The following is a 12,123-nucleotide window of genomic DNA, read 5'->3' on the forward strand; positions in this document are numbered from 1 at the left end:
AGTTTTGTACAGTAATGTCTGAACTTTCTTTAGCCTTGTTAGGCATTGATTAGAACGTGTGGGAATGGCTAATCTCCATAAAATCAATATTTACATTTAGTATACAAAGGTGTACTGAAGAAGTGAGCAATGACTCACAAAATCTCACACTCTACCACAAATTTTGTTAGTCTTTAATGTACTACTGGATTCTTGCTCTTTTCTACTTAAACGTGTGAATTGTGTGAAATGTGTTTAGGCTCCTATATTAGTGATTCTGTGTAAGAGAAGGTTCTGGACTACATATGAAGGTGTCTATTGCAGTCAAATGTGGAGATTAATTGAAACAGAGATCAGGGAAGTGAGTGTGTAGATGTCCACTTTGCAGGAAAATGACCAATGTTTTAGTCTGAACCAGGTTTGGGATTTTATTCCCATTTTATAAAATGTTTAATTCAATGGTTCTCTATAGCTTTATGATAAGATAGATATAATAGGAGGCATATGATTCTCAGCCCATTTTAACAAACTCATGAGATTTCAATATTTTATACAAGTATCTGTAATTTTTTTATGCATAACCAAGCATGAATGTGAAATTTTAAAGCATCACTTAACTAAATTCATGCTCTTGAAAAAATAAAATGCCTCTGGAAGAAGTTTAAAGGGTAAAGAAAGACTGTAGCTGTCTGGTTAAACAACAGTTGATTTTTCGAGCATTCTTGTCTGGTGGAAAAGCACTTTAGGATGTTGTTACCTTGAGAGAAAGTATTTTGTATCTAGGGCTTTAAGGGAAGGTACTCCATGTATTTTTCTTTGCCACTTAGGTAGGTGGTAAATACAAGCAACATGAAGGGGGAACTGGGAGAGTCTAGCAGCAAGAAACAAGGTGATACATGCATGGTTAGAAAGCGTTAAAAAGTCTTCAAGGCTTGCTTCAATGATAACTAGTACTGTATTTTTTCAAAATTTGAGTTCTTTTTTTTTTTAAAATGTCTTGTCAAGAGAGAATGGAAAATTCAAGCCCAAGACAATCTCCTACCACCTGCATCTTTTTTTTCTGAACAAACTTATCTCTGCATAGTGTGGGAAACCTGGTGACAAGGGGAGCTGGAGACAGTAAAAGCCTTGAACATTGTTACTGTCTGGCTATTCTACTGAAGCATGTAGAAGGGATGGTCTCTGAATGCTGCTGAGTTAATAAATAACATTGGGAAATACAGAATAAGCAAATTGTTTTCCTGGTAGAGTTACCATTCTCCAGGTCGGGGTGGAGGATCCCCCACCTTTGCAGACTCCTGCCCACAGGCAGCCAGCTGGCCAATGGGAGGAATTTCTCCCATCCTCAATCAGCAATGTCATGTGTGATGTGCTGACATCACTTGGAAGTGATGTAGGCATGTCAGTGATGTTAGGGGGCTAACACTCTTGATTGGGGGAAAAACTATGGTTTAAGGGTGATTTTACCATAGAGTTTTGTCCCAAGCCCAAAGCATTGCCCCTGACATCATTGTCATGCCTAAGACACTTCCAGGTGACATATCCATGTCACACAATGTCCCTGCCCAATCCCAGAAGGCCCCCTGGTCTCCCCACGGTGCCACAGGGGGAACTTGCAACCCTAGTTCCTGGTCATGTTCAAGATCACTGAAACTTTAGGAAACCTACAGGGCTGCTCCTATCTCAGAGAGCCCTCACCAGCATAAATTACTCCCTTGCAAAGTTGAGATGTTTGGAAATGCATGATTGTGGCAGTAGAAAACCCATTCTAGGCTGGGCCTGAGCATTTGGGGTAGTAGGGGTAGTAGGAATTACCTTACTTTGCAAGTAGTCTGGCGGGTTCTGGATTGAAGTAGTCCATTTACGGTAGAGCTGCCAGGTTCCCCCTGACAACTGGTGGGGGATGGGGAGGGGACTTACCAGGAACAGCAGGAAGGCCCATCCATAAGAACATAAGAGAAGCCATGTCAGATCAGGCCAATGGCCCATCCAGTCCAACACTCCGTGTCACACAGTGGCAAAATTTTTAATACACACACACACACACACACACAATGTGGCTAATAGCCACTGATGGACCTTTGCTCCATATTTTTTTCTAAACCCCTCTTGAAGGTGGCTATGCTTGTGGCCGCCACCACCTCCTGTGGCAGTGAATTCCACATGTTAATCACCCTTTGGGTGAAGAAGTACTTCCTTTTATCCGTTTTAACCTGTCTGCTCAGCAATTTCATCGAATGCCCATGAGTTCTTGTATTGTGAGAAAGGGAGAAAAGTGCTTCTCTCTCTACTTTCTCCATCCCATGCATTATCTTGTAAACCTCTATCATGTCACCCCGCAGTCGACGTTTCTCCAACCTACAGTGACATGTCTACATCACTGGTCATATGACCCAGAAGTGATGCTTCACTTCCAGGTTGCTGGGGCAACACTGGTATAATCTCTGTGGTAATTTTGACTTCTACTATAGAGTTTTTGGCCAAATATCAGAGTGATAGCATCACTTTTGGGTCTTGTGGGATGCATGTACACACATCACTGCACCTGGGAGGATTTCCCCTCTTTTGGGGGTTAAGTTCCCCCCACAGGCCAGCTGATAGGTGGTGGGGAGGTGGGGCCTGGAACTGGCAGACCCCTGCCTTCACCAAGGGGTCTGATAACCCTAAGTTTTTGCTGATGTTCAGTCACACAGTCGAGTCTGACTCTTTGGGACCCCATGGACAAAGTCACTCCAGGCCTGTTTTCCACCATCCTCTGAAGTCTCAAATTTGTGTTTGTTACATCAGTAACGCTGACAAGCTATATCATCTTTTGCCATACCCTTCTTCTTTTGCCTTCTGTCTTTCCCAGCATCAGGATCTTCTTCTTCACCTTCTCATTTGGTAGCCAAAGTATTTGAGCTTCAGTTACAGACTTCCAATTCTCATATTGGCACTACTGAAAAAGATCTACTGGCAGCAAAGAAAAAAGTTTTGACACCCTACGGCAACCAGAGGTTTAGAGCGTATCTGCTAGACAATTAGTGCATAACTCACTTGCATATTCTTTTCCCAATGAAAGACACTACTCTGTTTTACACACTGCAGTTGTTTTATACTTGCTGCCATACAGATGCAGTTTTACAAAGTCTTCTGCTTATATGGTCTGTTTTGAATGGCAGCAATCCAGTAAATCCAGACTACATACTTATATCTCTGTGTGTGAAGCTTTCTGATTGTGCATTACCAAATGAGCATAATTGAGGTTTGTGCACATATCTCCTTCATCATTATTTAAAAAAAATACAACCAGGTTATCATATGAAGTGTTACCAGAAACATCTTAATAAAGATAAGTTTAATGTGTTGGGAATCATATATCACCTGAACAAAAATTCTTCAGTATGAAACAGAGAGCTGATATCTGTTTCCACTTTAGCAGTAATTTCCCAATAATTTGGATCTAATATATATTAAGAAAAAAACATATTTTGATGCCCTCATTTTAAATCCAGAGCTAACATTGCAACAAACTCTTATTTATTGCACTTCACACCTAATGACTGACATAGACATCAATCTGCTATTCTGACTTTTATTGCCTTCTTGTTGTTGCAGCCAAGTAAACACAAACTAATAAACACTAGACTCCAAATTGTGATTCTTTTAATCTGCTAAAAAACATTTCCATGACTTTGCATACTAATTCACTGCTCACTGGCGAGGGACAGTGGCTCAGTGATAGAGCACTTGCTTGGTATGCAGAAGGTCCCAGGTTCAATCCCCAGCATCTCCAACTAAAAAGAGTCCAGGCAATAGGCATGAAAAACCTCAGCTTGAGACCCTGGAGAGCCGCTCCCAGTTGAGTAGACAATACTGACTTTGATGGACTTTGTTCTATCTTTGTTGTTTAAAGAATAGAATAATAAAACAATTCTACATTATAGTGGTGTGAAAGGTTACATAGCTTCTCTGCTAGATAGCTATTTGCAGGAATTCTAGTGAATCCTAGAAGATATTTGAAATATGCAGTTAGCAACTTCCTTTTGAAGCTGTTCCATCTGTTCTGAAAAACTTTAGAAATAAGAAAAGAAAAAACAATATGTTTATTTTTCTGTAACATAAACTGCCATGGCTTTATGAAGTTTTGTAAACAAACAAACCAAATAAAATAGGTTTATAGGTTTCCCCCTTAGAAAAATATTGATTGAGAAGTCTAAATTAACTGATCATTTGAGGGCAAATGTTTTAACAGGGCAACCTGAAGGGATGACTTAAGAAACTCACCTAACCACACCGTTGCCTGTCCCCTGTCAGCTGTTCACTGTTTGCATGCTACCAAACTGCCACCCTGCCCTGAGCCAGAGCAGATAAAAATCTCCTTATCTTCTCAGTCCTCCAGGCCTTTTAAAAATAACTTGGCAAGTTGTGCAGGTCACTTCCCAAACTCTTGAATGATTCATTCTTCTTCCGAGAGTCTGGCCACCATTTCTGGTTTCCTGTTGTCAGGGCAACCAAAATGATGTTGAAACTCTTGTAAGAAGAAGGATTTTCATGAGAGTTCAGGGAACCCTGTAGCTTGCCATGCTACTGGCATGGCGCAGCAAAAGGGTTATCAACCAGGTGCAGTCACTACTACTGCTGTCGCCCCTTAGGAGGCAAAAAAAATTCTTGATTTGAACTGTCTTTATTTTAAATGCAACACAATAGTTGTTTAATGTACCTTCTGGATTAAGGTTACAGTCCTATGGACATTTACTTAGATTAATTACCACTGTGCTCACAGGGACTTGTGTGTGTGTTAAGTACTGTCAAGATGCTTCCAATTTGTGCTGACATCATGAATTAATGACCTCCCAAACATCCTGTTGTTAACAGTCTTGTTCAGATCTTGCAAAATGCGTGCTGTGGCTTCCTTGATTGAGTCAATCCATCTCATGTTGGATATGGTAGCCTCGATTTGGTCATTTTAGCTTTTAGGAAGAGTTCAGTCCTGATACGATTTACAACCTACTTATTTGTCTTTTTGGCAGCCCACAGCATCCATTAAACTGTCCTCCAACACCACATTTTGATTGAATCAACGTAATTCATCCTATAGTATTCCCATTATGTATGGGTGTGAAAAGCTGACAGGAAGAAAGTTGATCTTGATCTTGCTTGCCAGCGACACATGTCACACTTAAGAATCTTTTATAGTTCCTTCACTGCTGCCCTTTCTAGTCTTTAAAAGGTAAAGGTAGTCCCCTGTGCAAGCACCAGTCATTTCCGACTCTGGGGTGATGTCGCATCATGATGTTTTCACAGCAGACTTTTTATGGGTTGGTTTGCCATTGCTTTCCCCAGTCATCTACACTTTCCCCCCAGCAAGCTGGGCACTCATTTTTCCAACCTCAGAAGGATGGAAGACTGAGTCAACCTTGAGCCCGCTACCTGAACCCAGTTTCCACCAGAATCAAACTCAGGTCATGAGCAGAGAATTTGGACTGCAGTACTGCAGCTTTACCACTCTGAGCCACAGGGCTCCTTGTCTCCCCCTGATTTTTTGGTAGAAGTTTCCATTTTGGTTTATGATTGAGCTAATGTTTAAAAATGTTTTAAAATGTGGTGGATTGCCCTGGATCCAAGCAGCACACCCAAGATGCTGTCCATCTTCCCCTTCTCCTGGGACCTGAGGCCTCTTCTGGATAGATAGGTGTAATGCCCTGAACCCCTGCTCTATTATCTCTCATCCCTGTATTTCTATAACATTTATGTGTGTGTCCAGTATGCATTTATTCTCTCTGTGTGTGCATTAGTTAGGTTATTTTCTTAATAAAACAACCTCCCTTGGTTAAGCAACAGTCTGGTTAATTCTGAGAGTTCTCTAAGGAAAAATTTTGGTATACAATTTGTGTAAAGATCTCCTTGTTACCATCTTTTGCAAGCCTAAGGTCTCCTTAAGAGCTAATATTCCCCCCAAATATTAGGAGACCCCCAATTCTGGTACCACAGCTCCCACCTTTGGTTCCTGCCTGGTCTCAGCTGTTTTCAGCATGTGGTCATATTGAGAAAGGGGCGAAGGGATCACCCAAGAGTTGCTCATGTATGCACTGGCTTGGTGAGGTGAAGGCATCACAGGTGGCACACACCTTCAGACCACTGTTGACTTCCAGTAGGCCATTCAGACTACATCATAGCTGGGAGGACTAGACTGATGGAGTGGAAAGGTTGCTGGGATGGATGGCAGTAATGAGCTCCCCAAATGCAGTAAGGGCATGGGGCACAGGGGACTGCTGGTCAAAAAAAGGAAAACAAGAAAAAATGTTTTAACAATTCTAATTTTTCTATAATCAGTCTTAATGTTTTGTAATTCACTGGTACTTCCAGGTAAACATGCAGAAAATTGTGCTGCATGGTGTGTATATTGTACACATATGTAAAAGAATATAAGCACATATGTTTATACACATATGTTTAAGAATATAAGCACGGCAATCACTGCACATACACAAACTCAGGAGATCTCCCAGAGAGCCAGTTTGGTGTAGTGGTGTAGTGGTTGGTGCAGAGAAAGAACTGGGTTTGATTCCCCACTCCTCCACTTGCACCTGCTGGAATGGCCTTGGGTCAGTCATAGCTCTTTCAGGAATTGTCCTTGAAAGGGCAGCTTCTGTGAAAGCTCTCTCAGCCCCACCCACCTCACAGGGTGTCTGTTGTGGGGGAAGAAAATAAAGGAGATTGTAAACTGCTCTGAGTCTCTGATTCAGAGAAAAGAGCAGGATATGAATCTGCAACTCTTCTTCTTCTAAAGGATTATTTATGTATTGAAGTGAGCCACTTCATTATACATAATTTCTTGGTTATTCAGTAGCAAAAATGAGTGGAAATAACCTATATTATGTGGTGTGAAACAACCAACAGAGTTGCAAATAGGAGGTCTCAGATTCATGTATAAATTAACTGTTTGCCCCTGGAGAATTTGCTGTTTGTTTCTTATTTCCCAAGAGAATTTGCACTCATCTGTATTTGATGGTAAAGAAGCTACTAAGTTTATTATAATTAATGTATTCAAATCTGATTTTGGGTAGCAGTGGGAAATCCTATTTCCCCCCCCCCCCCACTCAAATGGGTCTGTTTGCCTCAGCCATGCATTGCAGTACCTTATCTAAAATGGTTCTGTTGACACTGCTGACAATACCTATAATATAGAGCCTTTTCCTTCTTATTTTTGAAACCAATCACAATTTGCAGAAATTTGCAATGGAGAAAATTTGCAAATTTGCAATGGAGAAAAAGACCGCTTGAATGGTATGGCATTGTACCATTCTGAGGCCCCTCCCCTCCTCAAACATTACCCTCTCCCAGATCCACCCCCAAAGTCTCCAGGTGTTTTCCAACACAGGTCTGGCAACTCTATTAAAGAATGGAGATTCTTTAGCCGCCCTGAGCCATCTGTGGGAAGGGCGGGATATAAATCCCAAATAAATAAATAAATAAAAATAAAACAAAAGACTATGGTAAAATGGGCTCTTGTACTACCACTGGGTAGCATTTACTCAGCCAGCCTAGGTTTTAAGCTGCTAGACCTCAATGTAGTCTTCACTTCTCCAGCATTATTCCATACACCCCAACCATATATAGGGTTTCCCCTCTCCACACACTGCAACTAACAAGTTGGGAGTTTAGAAGTGTTCTTGTCTGGTAACCTGCATCCAAACCCCTCTCTTAAATTACTCTGCTCCAAATTAAGGATCACTTTCTACTCCAAACCATTATGCATATAGACAAAAATCCTGGAAACTTCTTTTATTAGAGTATTCCAAACCCTGCCAGACATCTCCCTGTTCTGATGGCTTTGCAGGTAGATGAGAATCAGTATAAGAAGGTCCTTGGATACATCAGTACTGGGAAAAAGGAAGGAGCAAAACTGCTTTATGGTGGCAATCCTGCAGCAGACAAAGGCTACTTCATCCAGCCAACCATCTTTGGAGAAGTCCAAGACAACATGATTATTGCTAAAGAGGAGGTCAGAATGCCCTTCCTTCCTTCCATCCATGTCACAGAAATTTCAACTCCCAGGACTGCCCAAATGGTCAACATGGGAGGGGAGGGACAGTGGCTCAGTGGTAGAGCATCTGCTTGGAAAGCAGAAGGTCCCAGGTTCAATCCCTGGCATCTCCAAAAAAGGGTCCAGGCAAATAGGTGTGAAAAAACCTCAGCTTGAGACCCTGGAGAGCCGCTGCCAGTCTGAGAAGACAATACTGACTTTGATGGACCAAGGGTCTGATTCAGTATAAGGCAGTTTCATATGTTCATATGTCCCTACCTTCCCTCTGTATAGGAGCAGCCATGATTCTGGGGCCCTGGGTAAAATTCAAGAATGGGGCTGCAGGGACACTTAGCAGGTGGTATCCACCTGCTCACACAGCTGAAGTTGTTGCTGCTGCTGTGACTCCAGAGCCTCTGCAGTCACAGTGCTCCCCCATCCCACAGCTGAGACCCTCCAGTAGCTGACTGAATCTCTGCTACCTCTGTTGGTGTGATCATTTGCCAGCTGAAGTTCCATAACTTCTCTGTGAGCAATCCTTTCCAAATTAAACATCCCTGTACTCTTCCTTTCAATGGGAAGAGAGGGTCTCACATGCTTAACTCACTCATTTAAAATCAAACTGCTTTTGTTGACCAGCCTGTTCCCATTGCAAGTAAAATAATGGAAGATATGTAGGGAAGGTTAAAATTCAGTTAGGGGTGTCACAGAAATATGGCACACTATGGCTGAAACCAGATGGCTGGTTTGGGGCGGCTGGCAGCTGCCTTGAACACAGCCAGCCGGAAACAGAGCGCCCCAGAGCTTCCAGACAGCGCTTGAGGAAAGGGGCGGGACATGGACAGGCAAGGAGCATCTGGAACACTCGTGCGTCCCACACGCGGCTCCCCAGGTGCTCTTCTGGTGCTCTCCGGCCTTCCAGACAGCCAGGAGCCACCTTGGAGCCACCCCAGTGAAAAAGGACCACTTTTGCAGTGGTCCCTTTTTGAGCCAGGTGGATTGTCTTTGAGGACGGGGTAAGTTCGGTACAGGGGCAGCTGGCAGATGTTGCCATGTGCACAGATTTATTTGGTCGATCTCAGAGGCGTCTCTAAGTCGACCCAAAATGCCGGTCTATAATCAGCCTATTAGTACAATACTGTCAGCTAGGGGGGGCTGTTTTGCTTCTCTTAAAGGCATGGAAGAAGGGAAACAAGATTGCTTGTTGCTGCCACACAGTGGGCCCAATCAAGATCAGGCCCTCACAGCAATTTTTAGATGGCTAAATTTTCCTCTCAAATGACATCAGCAGTCATGGGTTGGATCTGTGTCCGTTGCAATGTGTAGTTTGGCCAGAAATATCTCATGCCTAGCATTCTGCAGGCTGCTATGGGATGCTGCAGGCTCAGCAGGGCTGGAAAGGGAGGCTAGCCTGCTGTCTCTGCTCTTGAAGACCTTGACTGCAAGCATTCTTACCCTCCTGATGGTCCTACAGGTGACCCCAAGAAGTGGCTACCTGCCTACAGGTGATCCCAAGAAGTGGCTACCTACCTGTAGGTGGCCCAGAGGTGCTGCCTAACATGTGGGAGCACCCAAAAATGCTAGGATCCCCACTCTTTACCTGAATCAGAAATTCCAAAAGGCAGGCAAAAGGATAACCACTCTTTCTCTGCCTACATCACGAAGTCAGTCAAGGCTGCAAACAAAGGGTTTTCTGGTTTACAAAGGGCATCCTCAAAGGCTATTTCCTGCCATTCCTCCCAACTCAACCCAGGAAGGAAGGGTAATAAAAGGTCCCATCAGGTGAAGTATCTGCATTTCTCAAACTAGCTGGCAACATCTGGCTCTTATCTCCCAGACCCCATCCTGATTCCTTTCCTATGATACCCATGTGAATGTACACACCCTTTTGGTCACCAAACCATCTTTCCTGTTCCCCCCCCCCCTCAGAGTACCAAAATAAATTATTCCAACATCAAACCATTATGACCTTCTTGACAACTGGTAGGAACCCCTTCACACCTTTAGTGTAAACATGGGGACCTATCTAGTCAGCCCTGGAAAACTGGTCAAACACACTATCAGCCATTGCATTCCAAGAGGGAATACCATCCCCTCAAAATAGTATAAAAGTTAGAAGTAAACTACACCACGTTTTTCAATCCTACGGTGCCTAGATAGGTTAGAGCCATTAATGATAGATTTGGGCAGGACTTTTTCTGTAGAAAAAGCCTAGCCGGAACTCATTTGCATATTAGGCCACACCGCCTGACACCAAGCCAAACGTGACTGCGTTCCTGCTTTTTTTTTTTAAAAAAAGAAGCCCTGGTTTTGGGTCTCCTTTATGGGACACACTGGTCATGCCTGTCCGTGAACTGGCAGAGACTGATCAAGAGAGAGGTCTTGGGGTCATGGTAGATAACTCACTGAAAATGTCAAGACAGTGTGCGTTTGCAATAAAAAAGGCCAACACCATGCTGGGAATTATTAGGAAGGGAATTGAAAACAAATCAGCCAGTATCATAATGCCCCTGTATAAATCGATGGTGCGGTCTCATTTGGAGTACTGTGTGTAGTTCTGGTCGCCGCACCTCAAAACGGATATTATAGCATTGGAGAAAGTCCAGAAAAGGGCAACTAGAATGATTAAAGGGCTGGAACACTTTCCCTATGAAGAAAGGTTGAAACGCTTGGGGCTCTTTATCTTGGAGAAACGTCGACTGCGGGGTGACATGATGGAGGTTTACAAAATAATACACCTAGTGGGAAGGGCGGGATATAAATCTTAGATAAATAAATAAATAAAAATAATGCATGGGATGGAGAAAGTAGAGAAAGAAGTACTTTTCTCCCTTTCTCGCAATACAAGAACTCATGGGCATTCGATGAAATTGCTGAGCAGACAGGTTAAAACAGATAAAAGGAAGTACTTCTTCACCCAAAGGGTGATTAACATGTGGAATTCACTGCCACAGGAGGTGGTGGCAGCCACAAGCATAACCACCTTCAAGAGGGGGTTAGATAAAAATATGGAGCAGAGGTCCATCAGTGGCTATTAGCCACAGTGTGTGTGTGTGTATATATATATATATTTGGCCACTGTGTGACACAGAGTGTTGGACTGGATGGGCCATTGGCCTGATCTAGCATGGCTTCTCTTATATTCTTATGTTCCATCTCTTCATTCATATCTACACAGACTTCTGCACATCTGGAAAAGTAATATCACCTGTGACCAATACTCCCTCTAAGCTGTGGAGTCTTGTGAGCAAAAAATCGACTTTGTGAGCTACTAGCATGAAAGTTGTGAGCTACTGAATAAATTAGTTTGCTCTGGGGCTATTTTTCCTGGGCTAAGACAAAAATGTGTAAGCCAGAAGCTAAAAAACTGTGAGCTAGTTCACACTAACTCAGCATAGAGGGAACACCCTGTGACTGCTCCTAAAAGTCTCTATTTTTCACTCCTTATTTCTCAGTTCTTGAGTGTGTGCATTTTGATTGCTTGAGTGTGACTGTAAACCAACATATTTTTCAAGTAAAACATTTAAACCTATTTCAAATCGGCTTGCTAAACTCAACCTCCATAGACAAAGGTGTGTGTTCTCTTGTGCCCTTCTGACCTTCCCAGTCTCATAGCTAATATCCCCAACATCAAGACAGGGCCATTTCAGGTAACACTACCATTATGTGCAAGCCAAGCCTTTACCTCTGTCTGGCAAACCAGATGAGCATGCTGACTGTCACAAGGGAGGGGAAGTCATTTCCTCTTCCATTATGTCCCCTAGACAGGCTGCCTATTATTTATTTATTTCTACTTTAGATTTATAACCAAGGGCTTTTCTTTGCCCCCCCAGTCGGAAAGAAGAGACAGATACAAAGTGTTGGGTTTAAAACCGGGCCGCTTTATTGAATAATTAATTAACCTGTAAACTGGCAGGGATGAGACCTAAACAGGACAAGCCCTGGGGTCACCCCCTGACCCCGCCTTGTCCAAAGGGCGAGCCACCCTGCCCCCAGCACAAACCCGCCGTATTCAGGTTGTAACTGAGCGGCCAGGCCCCCAGCCATTCTCCACCTGGGCTAGCATCAATCCCCCATGGAAAGATCCGCCCAGGTGAGGCTCTCCGTGATCTGCATTCCCCGCACTGAGCCATGTA

General features: G+C 43.2%; 1 protein-coding gene and 1 non-coding gene across 2 annotated transcripts in view; both read left to right on the forward strand.

Moving 5' to 3' along the window:
- Positions 1-12,123, forward strand: part of IL1RAPL1 (interleukin 1 receptor accessory protein like 1) — a 1,501,437-nt gene that overhangs the window by 758,055 nt on the left and 731,259 nt on the right. The gene's annotated exons all lie outside the window — the stretch shown is intronic.
- On the forward strand, positions 8,051-8,121 carry TRNAS-GGA (transfer RNA serine (anticodon GGA)). The gene has a single exon. It is a non-coding gene; the product is annotated as a tRNA-Ser (tRNA).

The sequence above is a fragment of the Heteronotia binoei genome, chromosome 3 (assembly GCF_032191835.1).
Source record: "Heteronotia binoei isolate CCM8104 ecotype False Entrance Well chromosome 3, APGP_CSIRO_Hbin_v1, whole genome shotgun sequence".
Taxonomy (NCBI): Eukaryota; Metazoa; Chordata; class Lepidosauria; order Squamata; family Gekkonidae; genus Heteronotia; species Heteronotia binoei.